Consider the following 17,409-nt stretch of genomic DNA (forward strand, 5'->3'; position numbering starts at 1 on the left):
GCGCCTGCCAGCCATTTCTGTCAGACCGATCGCGGATATTTCAACGAAACAAATTCACCTCTATCCACGTCGTCGATTTTTCTCCGGTGGTGACGCAGGAAAATCACCACCTTTCGCCGATACAGGCTGAAAGCTCGCGATCGAATTTGTTCCTTGTCCCCGTTCTGGATTGGCTTCATTTTCAAACCAATCGATCCAGGGCTTTGCTTCGTGTGCTATAGACGACAGAATTGAAATTCTTCTCGAATTCGTGGCTTTACTATGTTTTCTTTGTTATTCTTTATTAGGGAACGTTGTGTCGTGATTATTTTAGACTTTATCCTTTCTTGTTCTATTTTCTTTCAACAAAAGAGATTCTTCTCTTTCTTTCGACGACAAGTGGATTTTAGAATATTGGTAGGAAAGAGGAATTTCGCTTTATTCGTTGTTCGTTTAAGGGGTGAAATATTGAGTGAAATAATAGCAGTTGCATATAAATATATTGATAATGTAAATGTAAGTGATAAAATTTTACAATTATGTAAAGCGTCAATGATTTTATTTAGGTACTGTGTTCTTCGCTTCATTTTTAAACTGGAATCATCCACGCGTATCTCTCTGGATATACGCATTTAAATTTGTTTCGATTTCTAAGAGGACACGACCAGCCTCGTAGATTCGAATAGACTTCGTTTTAAATTTGAAAAATTAACCCTTTGTAGAATCGGAGATAAAGAAGAAATAGCGCGAAACGTTCTTTGGAATCGATTCACGGATAGGATAACGAGGTAAAGGGGCCAGTGAACCGACGTGGCAAATCTTCTCGCTTCGCTTCGTTATCCCCGGCTATTTTAATTCGCGCTTTTTGTTTCACCGTAGGATTCCAATTCTCCTTCGATCTCGTTACTTTAATTCGGTTCGCAGACGAAGAAGGAGGAAACGCGCGTTCCGGACACCGATCTTCCTGTTCGATCAATTAAGGAACAGCGGTCTGGGATCCCGAGATAGCCAGGTTACTACCTCTCATCCGATCGATATTCGATTTATTCGCGAGCGCGTGACCTTCGTCGAAGTGTCCGAAGGAATTTATGGCCAGCTAACTACGTTTCGCTGCCTTTCCTGCTAACAGAATTATGGGAAACGAGCGTGAGGAAGATTAAGAACGATATTACGATTCATGGAAAAATTGATAAAATTTTTTTAGTTCCCGAAGCTCCACAATTTAGAGGAATTTATGGTGAACTAGCTGGCCAGAAAATGAAATATCAGAGGCGTGAATTAGTTTCAGGGCTTTCAACAGAGTGCTCCAGTTGTAAGTTGTAGAATTTCGCGGTTATATCAAATTACAATGTGACCATGTCTCGATATTTATGTTTGACGTTTAATATGTTACGTAAACGATTGAATTTTAAAAGCAGCGAAATGAAACCCGTAGAATTCACAGTCGATAGGTAATGCACACTGTTTGGTGGGATCAAGAAGATGGATTCTATGAACCATTGTAACTGCACGAAGGTGTTACGGGGAATCGTTATCGACGTCAACTACGTACAGCTTGAAACGTACTCTAGACCAGGAACGTCCACAAATATCAAATAAACGACACAAAGTCATTCTCTTGCATGACAATGCACGACGTTGCAATAACCGTGAAGCAAACGTTGTTGGAGCTCGAATGGGAAGTCCTTTCCCACTCTGCGTATTCTCCAGACTCCGGTTCCATTGGACTACCACCTTCGCCGGTCAATGCAGCACGTACTGGAAGGCACACACTTCTCAAATATCGGAGAAGTGCAAAAATTCACCGATGAATGGATCAATTCGAAAAATAAATCGTTCTATCGTCGCGACATCCATCTCTTGCCAGAAAAATAGGAAAAAGTTGTAGAAGACGAAGGAAGATATTTTGATTAATGTAACTCCTTTGATTCTCTTGGAATAAATGTACTTTTAGTCAAAAATATCTCTGAAAATTAATTCGCAATTTTAATATAAAAGAATCTTTACATTTTCCAAAAAAGCAACACCTCGCAGAAAAGTAAATAAAAATACCGTGTCCACGACAACGTTCGATAGTTTACGCACTTTATAAAAGCACTAAAAGTATACAGTAACCACCGCGGAAGTATAAGAAAATATTATGCTAAAAAATAAAAAAAAATCTTCCCAGTTTCTACATGTAAAAACCATCGAATGAAAAATTTTCCACTGATATAAAGAATGAAATCTCGCGAGAGATTGCAAGATCGGATTCACTGAACCGTCCGATACAACGCCTGTAAAAGTAGCGATGTTAATTAAAACTTCGCAACGGGTACTCTGGTTGGTTCTCTTTGCCACGGAGCGAACGTCGTTGTGTTTTTCAACGTGGAATCGACGTCTTGTCTTCGACGAGGGTCTGCTTGCAACGTGGCAGACTTGTCGTAGCGGCGACGAGTACACGGAATCGCGGGAACGTCGTTAGGCTGTTTGTTTCGTTCGCACGTACTCGTGACGACGTGTCTTCGTGACACAGGCTTAATTAAACATGCGACGCGACGTCCAATCAGCGGGTTAGGTTGCTCGTCCGCCTTGGGAAATTCGAGATAATTGAGTCGACAGATGGAAAATAAATAAAGACACTTTACTCGGACGTTTCGCTGCATTTCTGCCCGCATTTTCTTCGAGTTTTGTAAAAAACAAGACAGCACGGTCTTTGGTGAATGTTTTTGCAATTATATAATTATTTTTCCAGAACTCTTCTTCGCATTTTTCTGTGCTTTTTCTGTTTGAAATTGTGTTTGGTGCTTGTCAGCGAACGTTGAACGTAGTATGTTTCTTTAGAACGTAACTTGACTAAAAAGGAACAAATTTAATTAAATTAAGCAGGAAATTCATAAAATGGTTGTACTATAAATCCATGTTCTTGAATGAGATATTTCTTCAATTAGCATTACCTCGATTTCCTCTTTCTCCGATTTTTACATTCTATGCCATTGTGCATCTTATACTTACAAGATGCCAATTTATTAATAATTAGACCGAAGTACTTCTACACAAAAGAAAACTGAAATGTTTGCATCTGATCGATTACATTAAATAAGGACAACTCGTTGCTATATTATAGAAAAATTTCCCCATATTATATTCGCTAGATTTGAATGTTATATAACATTATATAAGCGCTTCATTAAGGAGAATATATTCTAGGATACTCAATACAAAGACTAAGATTCCAGCACAGTATTTATTCAAATCTGCAGTCTAAGAACTTCAAAGGTACGTCGTCTCCCAGAGTACCTAATCAAGAAGCAAACCTAATTTATGTCATCCTCACCGGGTCGCGTCCCAAAGGAACAAATCGATGTTCCAATCCCACACGCGTTCGATTCAATTTAGATTATGACAAGAGACCCTTCAAACGCTAATTCGAATTCTCGAATCTTGTATAATTTACCATTGTCGTACCTCGAAGCTACCACTCGTATTCGCAATTATTTATTTTAAATTATAAATTAACTCAAAGCTAACGTAACGCTAATTCAGATTTATTCGTACGAACTCGAGTTAACCTACGATCGTCGTATGCCAAAGGTCACCACCACTCGCCTCCGCAATAATTAAAACCTCGAAACCGTCACTCTGATTCCTTGGTCGAACAATTAATTGCGTTCGAAAATCCTGTGCGTTTTCCTTTCAGTAACTCGGCCAGTTACCGCGTTGTCCGCTAATGAAGCGCAGAGTTCCGGCGGGGCGAGGGGAGAAGGGGAGGTAAGGACACCGAGAACGTTGCTCGGTTTCCGAGTCTCGTTTCTCGATGGAGAACTTAATCAAAATACGAGCGGCTAATTATGTCTGCTCTCCTTACGAGAGACTGCAAACTCGAGTGAGACGTGGAAACATCGATGAGGAGCTTGAGAACAGGCTGAAAGCGTGGATTGAACGAACGTAGAGAAACGTAAGGGGAGAGATAAGGGCAAAGAGGGACGGAGATGGGAAGCAAATTAGGGGTGTGGAACGGAGAAAGACGTTGCAAGGATGGAGGAGAAGGAGAAGGTGTAATTGGAACCGCGGACGCGGAAGAAGCTTCGTTTTCGCTTCGTTCCTCCCGGCACAGGGTTTCGACGGGTTCTGGGCCTCGAAATTAAGAGAACTCACCTTAATGCTCGACCCAAGCAACAACCGTGTCGAACGTTTTAACTACGTGCAAACACGTGAAACTGGAGGCAGACTGAAACAGAGAACTGGAACGAGCTATCGAAACAAATTAATCGTATCAGAGAGAAACTCGATTTCTGTCGGAGTGGTTGACTTTTGCGGTACGTGCACGATTAGGCAGGATCTTTTTGAACTGGATTTTGGTCAAACCGGTGATTTTTAATGCACCAATTTCGACGTGTGCCTCGAGTGGCATGGTTCGTTGCTCAAAGTCTCGTCGATGAAACGTAAACGGGTCAGGAGCTGTGGCTCGGTTTGCTCTCGGTACGCGAAGCATGGAAAAACTTGTACAACGGTAGAGGTGTAATGGTCGTTGGAATGTGAATCAAAGTGACGGAACGAAGGCATCAAAGGTAATGGTTCCACTTGTATTTCGTTCACGAGCTATTGTGGTTGCAGCGATACGGATTTTGCCAGTTAATGTATCGCTAATTTTATTTCCCTTAGTTTTTATTTTTGAATTTTTCATTGTGTAATAATCGGGCAGATTAAATGTAAATTTATGTTCATAAATATTAGGTGTATCTTCAGCAGGTGTATTTTCAGAAGCGTGTGTTTACACATCCGCGAGTACTAGAACACTCGCTCAATTTCTGATCACTTTAACTTTGCAATTATACTTCTCCTAATATCACGGAATAATGTCGAGAAACGTTCGATCTACACGTAGTTAATCAACACGAAAGAAACTCGATCAACGATTAACGGTGTGTTTTCGGTGGCTATGGTAGACAGAACGACAAACGACGTGGGTCCAATGAAATTGCCGCTCGAATTCAAGGCTAAATTAATCAGCAATTATCGAGATCCACGTTTCAGTAGCACGAGCGCCGTAGTTGCCCCGGTTAATTAGCCAGCGATGCCTCGCTATCAGCGTACGAGAAACTCTGGTCGGCAATTATAGCCGTGTCTCGAGATCCCTCGAGTGACCTGTTTTCCTGATGCACACGTTGCATCGAATCCGCTTCGATGTCAATGGATTTTGGGAACTGTGCTCTGATCGATTGCAAGTGGAAACCTGCCACAGGCCTCGGAAATAATTAAACTTGATACGAACCTGTTGCTGGATGAAAATATTATCGCTCACAACCAACGACTAAGTCGTACAAGAAGAAAGATTATGTTCATTCGCATACAGAGTATATATCAATTAGGTAGAATTAAAAAAAATCTGTTTCTATCTTCGATACAAGTATAGAAACCGTCCTAACAATTTCAATGAACAGAGGTATAAATTATTGTAGGACCTTTACTACAATTAGTTTATTTACAATGAATTAAACACATGTTGGTTAAACAGAAAACGATGGTTATTCAACATGAACTAATCACAATAACGTATTATAATGAAGACAACTAGGTAGTTAATTTGCAACTCTTGTCACCACGGATCCAACGCTCTCTCTCACGCGGACCACACTCTCTCAACAACGCTAACAACACTATCTCCCTGACTTCTCGATTCACAGTCTCTGGTTTCTCAACTCACACTGACTGTTAATTCGTTTTTGTCCCTTAACAACCCCTTGTCTTTTGTCTTAGCCCCACGTCTATTGTCTTAGCCCCACCACGTACATGTTCCGCAACCGCTTGTTTATAATTCGCTCGATATCTTTTAGGCCTTTCGTCCACGATACCACATTATCCAGTATCCTTTCTCTTTGCATGGAATTTTCGCCCCTAAAAGAAATTAAATTTCCAACCTTACGTTATACTGTTTAAAAAGTCTGAGTTGCCAGCGATTTTACAATTTCCTAATCTAGTTCCTAAAATAAAATCTCCGTTTCACGCGATCTTATCAAAACCAATTACAGTATCCGAGCCCTAAAACCCCTTCCCCACAGAGGTATATATACACAACCCTAATTCCCATTCCCCAGCTAGTAGAAACCCCCGAAATTAAATCTCCTTCTCGTTTCTTCCACCAAAGCACGCTCTATTAGCCAGCCAGACCAGCCAATACGTACGCAAACAATCGTTCGAGTTGGCCGTCTCTCGACGAACTTCCGACTTAGTCGAACTTCCAAGTGACGGGAACAATGCCAGACTGAGAGTTTCGTTCCTCGAAGCGAACAGGACATCCAGATGCACGCGAGATGAGAGGCTCTGCAACGATCGCGGAAGCGAGTCGCGAAACAAATTGCGAGATGAAGGGGATCGATGTTGGTGGCGATTGATTAGCTTGTACTCGTGGAATCAATAGCTCGTACACCCCGTAGGTACCGAAAGGAAGAAATCGGTCGTCGAGATCTTTCAAAGTTCTTAAGGAGATTGTCGAAGAGACTAATCGGATTTTTCGAGCCCAACGTCGAGCGAAGCAGATTTAATGTATCGCAAGCTCTAAGAGGGTAGCTTGTGTTTCTCGGTGGCGGGAAATAATCGTAGACCGTATATTAAATTGTAATGCGAGAAGCAGTAGCGTGATGAAACTGATCTATTCGTAGGTTTATATGGAAGTTTCGTGGGTTTGTAGCTACTGTTAACTGATAGATTCATGGATATTTTGCAGGTGCATTTTTGGATTTGAATGATTTTCTTCTAAGCATATAGAGTTAAAGACATAGTGACTATAACTGCATAGTCAGTGAAAAGTTTCGTGAGCAAGTAACGTAAGAGAAAGAACGTCGAGCAATCTACAAAGTGGGTCGTCGTACGTAGAAATGTCGTTCTGTGATCAGCCTAACGCCAAAGAATCTCGTATCTACGAACTCTAGAACACGCGCAATCTCGTCAAATATTTCTCAGAATCTCTTTCTTCAAATAAAAGAACAAAGAAACGATTATTGAGAAATCAACATATAACAGATAGTAAGCAGAACAGTCCGTCTATGAGTGGACCTCCGCTACAGAATTTCGTATCTACGAATTCAATACTCAGCTCAACTGATATTTCTTCAAGGAACACGTACACGACGCATCTGCGCGAATTGCTCTGAATCTACGTTTCGACGGTTGAACCGATTTGCAAATTGAAAAATCGAATTATCTCGAAACAGCGAGCGGAATCGCTCGGTAATCGCATCGTCGTTAACTCGTCCCCGGGCAACTTTAACCGAGGCGTCTTTCGCGGCAACAAAAGAAAGGTAGATCAGAGGACGAGAAAGAGGGGTAAAAGATCAGCGGAAAGAAATAAAGGAGGTGGCTAGATACTATGCTGCGCCTTATAAAAATGCAATATCTACGGGCGGTGACCGCGCGAAATGCTTCAACCCCTCTTTTCAAACATCCACGCCGCGAAGCTTCGTCTTTTTGTCTCTTCTTAATTCTATCTCTTCCCCTTTGTATTCTCTCCTTCTGCTTAAAACCATCCCTGCTACCATCACATGCCATTTATTCTTCTACCATATACCGTCTTCTTTGTTCCCCAAAGCAATCCTGTTCCTTTTTCCCCCGTCCTTCTCCTCTTTCTTTTCTTTTTCGTTGCCGTAGCTTTATCCTAACGTCCACCCACGGTGTCCGTGACCTTTTTTCTTCCCTCTGAAACCCGATTTCCACTCGTCATCCCCACCACTGTGCTTGCTCTGCGCCAAGCTAATGGCGAAATTATGATCAAGCCAAGTTCTTTTCAATGGGACGACGTAATTACCGCGCCGGTTGTTCCTGGATACCGGCGTCTAGCTGCATTATTCAGCAGCCGCGTGTAATCGCGAAAGCTTGGACCAAGCCTCGCCAAGGGGAACGACCATTTAATCGAGAATACAGCGCGATTACTTGCACGCCCCCTTTCACGAATTTCTGTCGGTTAGACCGGTCTTTTTGCAAATCAGTTTGGTGGAGGTGACGATTGTTTTGTACTTGGAGCATGTCGAATTAATTGCGGTTTGTCAGAAGTTTTGTAAGGGTTCCTGTTATCGATGCCGATAGTGTTTATATATTACGCGTATATTTTTGAAATCTGAATAATTTTCTATAGATGATTCCTATGAAAGGAACAAGTGAAAGCTTCATTCTTATTTTACATTTTACAAGCTTACGTAGTTTTCCATATACGTAGCTTCCATTTTATTTAATCGTGTTTCAGTTGTCAACTGTTCCTAGCGATAAGTATATCCGACAACCTGTTATTTTTCAACGATTTAAAAGATAATTTTCACAACACCTAGAATTCCACATTAAGATATATGAATAATGAATTTCAAGACTCCACTGTATAAAAGAAATCTTGTTTTCCTTTTCATTTCCAAATCATATTTAAATGATAATTTTCACCATTGCTCGAGTTCTAAATTAAAATTCGCGAATAACAAATTCCGAGTTTCCATTGCATACATCAAATTCTGTTTTTCTTTCGTTTTTAAATGAAATTTAAATGATTCCCAGCGGAATATCCATTACCCTACGAATTCGAGATTGAAATACGTGAATAACAGATCTCGTAAGTTTCCAATTGAATAAAGAAAACCTCGTCTTTTGCCTTGTATCGTAACAAGAAAACACGTTCGAAAGTCGTGCGTCGATACGCCAAATCGTTTACAGAGATGCTGTTTCCTTACACTTTTACTACGCCTGTAAACGTTTTTACTTCCGAATCAATAGCATCCTTCGATCACCCTGACGAAACATCGACCGTTCGAACTGGATTTACTTTGAATAGCCGCTTCGGCCAGAATGAAACATTCCGCGAGGATTTAATTGAAGTCGCTATTCACCTCCCGCCCCATTCGCTTCCTTTCCACTGTACTAGCTTCTTTCCGCTGTTTGTTAATTTGCTGGCTGAACAAACTGCGCACTGATTCGATTCACACAGCCAAAGGTATACAAATTCGTAAAAGATTTCGAAATAGCTTTCGAGCTTTTGTTCATTTACGAGAAATCTGCATTTAAACATAGAAAAAAAGAAAGAAACGATCCCTTTGAAAATTCTTTAGTAGCGGATCATTTACTTTTTTACATCGAGAAATTGTAAAATCGATGCTTTTTTTGCTATTTCGTTGTCTTTCTACATACGCGTACATATTTATTGGGTTGGCAACTAAGTGATTGCGGATTTTGTCATTAGGTGGTATTGACAAAATCCGCAATCACTTAGTTACCAACTCAATAATATTTCCGATATGCCTGTAAAGCGCGTAAATCGATTCGCCGAGTTCTTAAATAGAACTGAAATTATGCATGTGTATCATATATATATATCGTATTTGCGCGTACCGTGATTTTCCAATAAAGCGTTTTGTTACAAAAATCCGGAATCCAGAAAGAAAATTACTCGTCTTTTATTTGCAAACGTTTGTAGAGAATCTATCTACTATCTCGATATATCCCATTACAATTTATTACTAAACATCGGTGCAAATCTCGTCTATTGAAAAGGATGAAATCGGAAGCTCGATAGTTTCACGAAGAGAACGACGTCAGATATACGAAGTTGTTCACGATGGATCCCGTAGAATTTTATGGGAAACTCCAGGAGGATCAAGCGATACTAAACGACAATCCCTGCTCGCGAATGTTTTACGTATTCACGATTGGTGGTGAAAGAAAGAGCGTATCGCCTTCAGAACGTTTATTATTTCCCCGTCTGTCTGCTATTTCTACAGAGCGAATCTATTGAAAGTAAATGTTGAATAAGAATCAACAGTATTACATCGGGTCTGTCGTGATTCCGATATTTCTCTCTCTCTCTCTCTCTCTCTCTCTCTCTCTCTCTCTCTCTCTCTCGATCCCGTGAGACGCGAATCGATGTCTAAGAACCGGCAAAAGGGTATTTGAGAGAAGAAGAGAACGATTGGATGCGCGATTGGAAGGATCTCTCGATTGGCAAGCTGCTCTTTTATATCACGATACGAGCAACTTGATATTTAATGGAAGAATGTCGAGTCTATTCGATTACAAGTATTTTTCAAGCTTATTAAATATGCAAAGAGGGATTAGCGAGAATCGAATGGATCTTCTTGGGTTCCTTGTGCGGGAAAGACCTACTTCTACATTTACGTTACGGTAATAAATACATTTACATTAATCTTCGTGATCTGTGATTATTCGAGTCGCTGGTTATTTTTACAATTATACAATATTTTTAATACACCGATACGGACGAATACAAATGAACGAATAAGAAGGAATCGACAAGGATTAGTTGTGGTTTGACTAGATCTTCCCAATCTTTAAATGTAAGGACGTATCGGAGAAATGATATTACGATACGAAAAATCTAATATTCAATGGAAAAGTATTAACGTCACCGAATCGCTAGCTTTTAAGATTATTAAATATGTCTGCAAAATTTAAATAAATTTATACACGGGTAAGGTTTGGTAAGGGTTGGCTTAGATTTGGTTAAATCCTTTGTTGGTCGTATTCTGCATATTTTATAGAAAAGTATCGAAGCTGTTCGATCCAGATAATTTTTAACCTCGTGAAATGTTCAAACAAGGTTTGCTACGTAAAAGCTGATCTATGATTGGATTTGTGTATTAACTCTTAAACTGAAAAGTAATCTTGAAAGTTAAATTTTTATGAAAAAGTACTAGAACTGTTCAAATACAGATAATTTTGAAACTCGAAAGAAAAAAGACTAGGTAGTATTAAACCACTTGAAATAGACGTATAAAAAGAGATCACAGTTGGTTGAAAATTAAGTAGGTCTTCCTCAAAGTGGCAGGAAATTTCGTAAAACGTTATTTGGGGAATAAAGTGTCAGTCATGCTAGAGGCACATCGAATTTTTATGAAGTGGAATTTTATGGATACTAAAGATTCCTCATTATGGTAAAGTGTGATTCAATTACGTCTGGTTTACGGTCCATCCTCCAATCACGACTCTACATCTGATTAGATTCATCGAGCACTTATCATAATTGTAGAAACTATAGAAACTCCTTAAGACGTACAGAAATTTTACATTTCCATTCTCTAAACATTGAAACCTTTTTGTGGAATTTTTAAAACTTTCGAAAATACAAATTCAATCACGTCTCTACCCTTTAAACGTATCATCCCTTTAGTTTCGCAATTAATCAAATTACAATTTAATTCTCCATCGCGATACCTTTTTGCGACTTGCAAGAATATGATCAACTTTTTTCAACAATAAATGCAATTTCCCTTCCAAGGTAAAAGCGTTTCGTTTCTGAAAGGGTTAACCATCCTCGTAGTATAAAAAAGAGAGCTAAAAGTCGTAAAAATCATAAAAACGGAAAAAAATACGCTACTAAAGGGGAACGAAATCCACTCGAAGCTCTAATTGCTAAACGCAACGGCGAAACCACGACAAAACGATAGACCATTCGGCTGGTAACGTTCAGCCAACTCTTTGCAACTGCAATCGAGGTAGCAACGTTAACAATTAATCCTTCGCCGACTCTCCAATAACGATTAATATTCCCCGGACACGGGGCTCGCGATTCTAGGAATTTCACAGCGATAATGAGAGCGACCCCAATCCCCTTTCAATCCCCATCTCTGGACCAATTCAGCCAGGTACCGATCGGGAAACGCGGTGGAAAGTTCATCGCGTGTGCCAGCCAGTAATTTACAATTACGGGAAAATTCGCGTGATCCAAGCTTGCCTCGGTTGAACGCGTCGAGTTTGTTAACGCAGTTAACTCCCAGTTAACTAGCAGCTCTATTGGTCCGTACTTGTTTATTCGTCCTCGCAGCGTGTTAATTAACGCGACTCTCTACCAGCTTGGAAGAAACACGCCATATCTACGCTTGCTCGAACCTATTCCGTGCCTATTCCGCTCCGACGACCATCATGGATTGTCGTCTCGAGGCAGACAATGTAAATAATCCTTGATTCGATTTCAATCTCCACGCTGTCGGATTATTAAGTTGATGTTTCACTAACGATAATAAATTGTAATTAACAGCGGCATCTTCCCTTTCAAATTGATACTCCAGAGATCGCACTACAGAGAAATTCTAATTAACAATTCTTACAACAACAAAAAAGATCTTCGCAGCGATAAACATAATCGAAATCTTAAAGCACGAATGTTTATACATTAAACAAATAAAATAAAGTCTACGACATACCGTCAGATAGACGGAAGAGACGGAAACCTGGTTGATCGGCAACACGGACCAGACAGCGAGGAATTTGTGAATCCAATTTGACGGGCTCGGGATTTCCGGGGCACGCAACGACATTGGAGACGCTGATTCCTAAAGCAATTTTCATCCGGTCGGTGGAAGGTTCGAATGAATGGCGTTTAGACCGGTCCACTAGCGATAACCGGATTTCTCCCGTGGGACGCTTCAAAACTGTCGCACCCCTTCTTTTGGCCAGCTGAGATCTTGTTGAGTAGATACACGTATACACACGCTGCACGTATACACGTACAGAGAACAGAGGAACTTGAAGAAAATAAAAAGAGGAACTGGATGGAACGGGAATAAAGTTCGTAAGAACGGAAACTCTGGGGAACTTGTTCTAAACTACGACACGTGACGCGGAGGAATTAAAGAGGCGCTGAAAGTTGAGAATCAAGAACCCACGATGGCGTGTCATTGATTTTTACCGATCTTACGGGATTTTCAAATTGTTCGCTCTAGGTCTTCCTTTATTAATTTAACGTGTTTGAATTATTAGAGCCAACCATAATCCAACGAAGAATTTAACGAAACGAAACATTCGAGAAAAAAGAAACGGAGCTTTTTCTCTTTCGTTCGACGTAGCTTTTAATTCAGAATGATCGGCTCGAATTGAAACATGGAAATAAACAAATTATTCTGTAATTTGCTCGGAAATGTTTAACGTTTGCAAATTATTTGGACGCTGACGCGCACAATTTGTCCCGGTGCCATTTTTAAGCGAACCAATTTGGACAATTCCATTGGAACGTGTAAACATTCAGCTTTGAACTTCGCTGCGCCGATTTTGTTAAGTAAACCACATTGTTTGACCACAGTGAACCATGTAAATTCACCTTTAATGGAGGAGAATAATTAAGCGAATGGTAAACGCATTTCGTCGTAATAATAGTCGCGTCGCTTCGATTTCCAATTTTTCATCTTTCTTTTTTACCTGCATTTTCCCCATTCCAGTACCTTTTCTATCGTAAGAGTGATTCCATTGAAATATACGAGAGAGTTGGTTCCGAAAAAGGATCGACGAAGTCTGTATTTAAGAATCGAGGCTGGTTTACTATAACTACGATATCGAACGATGTCGAGTGGTGCAAGAATATGCAATTGTCTGATACGGAATTAACGAAGCTACTAGCACGGAAGAAAAATGCATCTATCCTCTGCTTCTGTCGAAAATGACAACGTGAGTTCGCGCTCGCCATCCATATGCAGATGCGCTAGTTACGATAAATAGTAACTAGAAGATAGTTCTTGATACAATCGATAGGTTTAAGATGTTCTTTTGTTTTTATCCCTAGGCCATGTAAGAAAGTGCAATAAAGGCTTTTCGGCTCAGAACGGTGTGATAGATTTATCCAAAGAATAAAATAATAGCTATTGTGATCCTACCTCTGAATATAGAAATAACAACAACTTCGTTGATTAATTTGTGACAAGTAAACTACAGATGCTTATGCAAAGTAACATTCTCCGAACTTAACTACAAAAATACGATCTAAATAGAGGATTGTTTCATCGATTAAATATTACAACCATTAATACGTCTAAGACATTAGGTTGTCCGAAAAGTTTCTTTCGTTTCATAAAGTGATAATAGATGAACAACAATTTCTGTTTTATATTAGTTTATTGAATTATACACGAATATGATATTAGAAATAAATCGAAATGGATCACACATAATTCAATAAAATAATATAAAACAGAAATTGTTGTTCATCTATTATCACTTTATGAAACGAAAGAAACTTTTCGGACAACCTAATATACTATAGAAAATATTTAAATTAATGAATATCTATAGAAGAATGCCAATTTGGATAAATAATTTTATTATAGAATACCGAAGTAACTCGTAAATTTTTATAGTAAAAGAAATAAAGGAATATTCGGCACCGTAAAATAAACGCGACAATTTCAAGCCAATTCTCATAAAGTAAATCCCCAATTTACCTCTATTAAATTAATTCGACAGAATAAGCCGAACAAACCCACTCTAGCCAGCCAGTCTCTGAATTATCGGAAATAATTAATACCAGTATCCGTGGGAATAGTTTGGAACCGGATGCACAGACATCGAATAGTCCTATATTTAGAACTGCATCGTATCGACGCCACATTGTCTCGCGTAAAACGAGAGACTTCGAGACGAGCGTAGCAGCTGTAGCAACGCAATTACCGATGTTGCGTGTAATTAGACGATCAGCCGAATCGTCGATGTCACGATCGAAACAAGAAACTGCAACGGAACGCTCGAATGTAACCCAACTGTTATCCAACTCGCCTGTCTTCTTCGTACCGCGATAGCTTTGTATTAAGCTTCATGTTTATTGACAATTATATGATGTGTACGTTAAAAGCTTTTAATCGTCACTCTCGCAGTGCTTAAGATCAAAAGAAAGTTACTAAACAAAGCAAGAAAGTATATGAAGTGCGAACCGAGATTAAAGGATAACAATTTGAAAAATAGTGGAAGAACGGAACAGAGTAAAAATTTCCCGAAGTGTACTACGGCTTATAATTAAAATCGGAGTCACGTTAAACACTTGTTAAGTTAAAAAAAATCGTATTAGACATCTCGGCCAGTAATTTGCGAAACAACGTCAGAAGTTTCCCAGATTTCCCAGCTTGTTTTCCAACCTGGAGAAAAATCCTCGCCATTCGTATCGATTGTACATTAAGCCGTCCGGTCTTGGACGATGGAAACGTAGTTTACGCGGTAATAAAGCAAGTTGTACGAAGGAGAGACAGATTCGGAAGTGCGGTCATGATTAATGTAGCATACTTTTTTCTTAATCAGCCACACGCGGCTTGCATTCGGTCATGTTTTATTGTTTTAACTTAATACTCGCCAAACAGGATGACTAAACACGATGGAATGGACACTTTTTATCGGTTGAAAGTATATCGTTCGAGCGAATAAGGATTTGCTGGAAACTTATGAATTGTGTAGAAATAGAACTTTCGAATTAGTAATCGCGTAATAATAATGTGGAGTTACATAGATCGATAATCCCGAGGAAAATAAGCCACTCGAGAATTCTATGAATTATCAAACACGTTGTGGTTTCAAAGTACGCAAACACAAATTTATCGTTTAAAAATATTCTATGACAAAAAAAAAGAGAGAAGAAAACACTTGGAGCCATCAAAATCAACGTCTCCATAGATTCAGCCCGAATTTCCATAAAAGACTAAGGAAGGCAAACATCGAAGCGATAACCGTTCGAAATTTGACTTTCCACGAGTCGAATTCAGTTATCCAGGTCGGAGACCAATAACCGTAGGGAATTTCATTTTTCTCTGGGCGAGGGTCGAACGATCGGCATTCAAAGGCCAATAACCAGAGAGGCCGGGGAATTCTAACTTTCCTCTCGCAACTCGTCCGAACGATGTGTCTCAGTTTGTATCCAGTTCGCGGTCGCAGCATCTCGAAGTCACAGCAAGCTACTCAATTATCCACGAATGGATTATACCGGTTTCTGGATTAAACTTGAAACTTTAAGAGGCCGGCCACTTCTAATAGTAATAAAGCATGGCGCTCTCTTGTCAGGGATTTTCGGATTATCCGCCAGCCTCGGATTATCCATTCCACTTCTTATCGTTGGATTATCGATAATCGAAGCGGCATTGTATCGCCCGCGATGCAAGCATCGATACACACGCGATAGTCTTCATTGCCACGACGACTATTTCGATTTCCGACCACAAATCCGCTGCACCTCGAATTTCTCATTCTTCGATTACGTGATTTCCAGTCTTCTACAAAGTTACTGTATTTTCAACCAATCGTGAGGAGACGCAATCGCGAGGAAACACGTCAACGGGAGTTGTAAATTCTCGTTACGATTATAATAATCGACGCCGCGAATAGATCGATCGCCTGATTTCTGTTGAGATAATAGGGGTGGTTGAGGTGGTATAACGCTGCGATTAACAAGGTTATAGAATTTATATTGCCAACAACTTTGTAAAGATAATTACACTGATGCATATGTATAAGTTAAGTAAGTGATTGATTTAAGGATAGAAACCCGGTAACGACATGTTGACTATTCTAACGATGAAGAATAAGTAAACTTCAGTGACGATTCTGTGTCGGAGGAAAGCTGATGATGGGTGTGTCTAGCGCACGGGACCATCGGATTTGTTGATGACAATTTTGGTTAGGAAAGTGAGGGCGGCAGACATTGCTTCTGATTGGATAATAAGAAGGGTGATGGACTAGGAAGGGTCTTAGCCGCCCTCGATAGAAAGTTGCTAGTGGGAAGCATTATACGTGAGAAAAACTAACTTACCCGTGTCAAGCCGTAGTAGACAATAATCTTTAGAGAACGATTTAGAAAAAAGATATTTGTTCGGTCTGAAGGACCTTAGCTAGAAAATTCCTGAAATTTATGATAGGTCCTTAAGACTATTGAGGGTACACAGTAAGGATGAGCGGATATCTGGTTCTCGTCTGGCCCGACGTGTGTGGTCTGGTCTAGGTAGAGTGTCGCCCGACGTAACAGTTACAGTGTACTCATTGATAACTGTTGAATATTTTGGATCGTTAGTGGTATCATTAGATTTACAGATCTTTTGGGAGTTACAAAATTCATTGGTAATCTTCGGATACTTTCGATTATCGCGTTTCGTGAGAAATCGTTGCAGTTTGTAGGTTTCTTCGATGTCATGGTAGAACTCTTTGACGATTATTACGCGTCTTCGTCTACTTCGTTTCGGTCTTCCCATATATGGGCAATCATTTAAATAGGAAACGTGTCTTCGTTCCTGCGTTATCGTGATTATAACGTTCAGCGGCGCGACGTTCGTTCATCCAGTTGAGAATGTCAGAAACAGACGAAACCATCCTCTTCCTTCCGCTCAACCAACCCTCGGACATTTCGTCAACGGGAGGGAAAATGGCATCCGGGTTAATTCACGTTCCTTTGCCGGTGATGTAGCTGGTGGTACGATCCCTGTGCGGTCAGTCAAGATGCATATTCGGACGCGCGTGTTTCGGTGATGCATTATGCGTCGTTCCCGTGACGCCTGGTCGACGAGGGAATTTGCGGCCGCCATGGTGGCTGTTTGCATCCGGGAGAATTGCGGTCCACTTCCGCCCGATTTATGTAACCGAATAACACCCTGTTTTCAGTCATCTTTCGCTCCGATTATCGCTGCCCGATGCGAGCCAATACAATTTCGTTTTACGCTATTG

General features: G+C 40.2%; 1 protein-coding gene across 1 annotated transcript in view; it reads left to right on the top strand.

Annotated features, from left to right (window-relative positions):
- The window catches only part of LOC117205838, a 133,915-nt gene that overhangs the window by 49,330 nt on the left and 67,176 nt on the right, over positions 1 to 17,409 (top strand). The gene's annotated exons all lie outside the window — the stretch shown is intronic.

This window comes from Bombus bifarius, unplaced genomic scaffold (assembly GCF_011952205.1).
Source record: "Bombus bifarius isolate JDL3187 unplaced genomic scaffold, Bbif_JDL3187 scf7180000007993, whole genome shotgun sequence".
Taxonomy (NCBI): Eukaryota; Metazoa; Arthropoda; class Insecta; order Hymenoptera; family Apidae; genus Bombus; species Bombus bifarius.